Genomic DNA, 2,223 nt, shown 5'->3' with positions numbered 1-2,223 from the left:
ATAAACAAATCAATGTACTATTTTTCTTAAATAACAAATCTATAAAACAAATCATACAATCATGCAGGTAATCATAAATTCAATTCAGCCTTGTAAACAATATGTAATTAATTCCTTTATTCATTTATAAATATTGTCACTAATTTCCATACAATATCCTAGACTATGGATGAAATTATTAGCAACATAAAAATGACACCTTCACTCTTGAACTTATAACTGATTGTGAAATAGAAATACATTTATAACCACAAAAATACAGGGCAACATGAGAATCCATAATTTGGGGGGTCTAATTTAGTACAGTGTTCTGAGCAACTCGCCTCAGGAAATGAATTTTCTTTTGAGATCTGGAATATCATTAGCATTTGCTAAACCAGTTCTCAAACACTTTCATTTTTGTGTCCTATAAGAAAAATGTGTCCACAAAATTAACATATATGTGTATGTCTGTACACAAATGCATATGTATTTACATGCATTTATATATATATGAATTTGCAAGTTAATATATATGCACTATGCTAATACAGTAATAAGATTTAATATATAACTCAAGTAGAAAGTGAAGATGAATTCAAAGATACAACATTGCTAATAAACATTTTACAAAAAGCAAGAGTATAAAATGTCATTAATATTCCAAAACAAAATGTACACATATACTATTGTTCACTTTGAAAGATAGTACATGTAATTTCATATAAGAAATTTTATTCTTGATAATTTTAATAAGGTCATAAATTCTTTTCAGACATAATTAGAAATTCATTTTAAAGGCATTCAATTTTTTTTAAATTATCAAACATGTCCTTATGATTTTTGTATTCAAATTAATAATTTGTAATCACATTTAGATAGCTTTTTATCTCCCTTTAGTAAGTTTTTTTTTTAATTTGTTTCAAAAACACAATTAGCAGAGAACCTGTTGAAGAGGAACCTACAGAATGATTCACCCATGGTCCAGTGCTTTAGATACGATGTGGCTGTCTCCAAGAATCAAAATGTGCTCTTCTACTCTTTCTGAGATAATAGAAACATATAATGGCCACCTTTCTTTCCTTATTTATTACTCTATCATGCTCCATTGTGAAACGATTTGTTCCTCTGACTCTGGCCAAAGATAAGCATTTTGCAGAAATATTTTATGGTTCATTTACATCTCTCATTGCAATGTATAAAAGCTATAATGGAGAAAAAGAATCACCACTGGGCAAATGAGTATGTAGTCTCTTGATAGAATGTATAACATAAAATGTTCCCGGTATTTTCATTCACATACCATCTTTTCACCATGCACACACTTTAAAAATAGACCACCTATGTACTAAACTGATCAATTAAAAGATAGAGATGGCCAAAACCCCAGTTCTTGTATAAATAAATAAATCTTAAAAAAAAAGATATGCCCACTAAAAATATTTTAATTATAAAGGTGTGGATAGTGTAAAAGTAAAAGGATGGGTGGAAAAACATATATCCACAAAAGATGTCCATAAGATTTTCACTGCAGCTTTATTCATATAACTCAAAACTGGAAACTGCCCAAATACTTCAACAACAACAACAACAACAACAACAAAAAAAAAAAAATGGGTAAATAAATTGAAGTCTGTTCACATAAGGGAATGCTACCCAGAAAAAAGAGAAAATAAAAATCTATATGTAGCTCTTCATTGACTATTAGGGTAAGCTTACCTATGACATCCCTTCAACAGAGGCTTTTTAAGTCAGTAGCAACAGGGAAGGAAAAAAAATGGGTGAGGCAAGAGTAACTTGTTCCTTCCTCCCTGCCCCTACATTTCAGGGCTTATTTTTTTTCCCCATAAGACCCACAAAGCAAGAAAAGATGTGATTCAAATAACATCTTCTTTCTGCATATCTCTGAGAGGGAAAAAAAAAAAAAAAACAGGGTCTAACATAGGGTATCTCACTCAGAGCTCAGCACACTCCTTTGTGCTCATGTGTGTCGAAAACAGGTGGAGAGAAGCAGCTGTATCTACAAGTGAAGTGTTTACAAGAGCCAGTCATTTTCCTTGGTCTGTGTTGTCTTTATGCCCTGCCCGCCCCCCCCCACACACACATACATCATCCAACTCCTAATGAGTGAAGAATGTGTTTAAACATAATGTTCATGGCCTAGTTGTCAGGGGGTCACACCCTGAGCTCATATTCTGATTCTGCCATCTACCAAATGCCTAGTTTCTAAAATATTAGGTATAT

This window comes from Talpa europaea (assembly GCF_964194135.1).
Source record: "Talpa europaea genome assembly, chromosome: 8".
NCBI lineage: Eukaryota > Metazoa > Chordata > Mammalia > Eulipotyphla > Talpidae > Talpa > Talpa europaea.
This window is presented reverse-complemented; position numbering follows the sequence as displayed.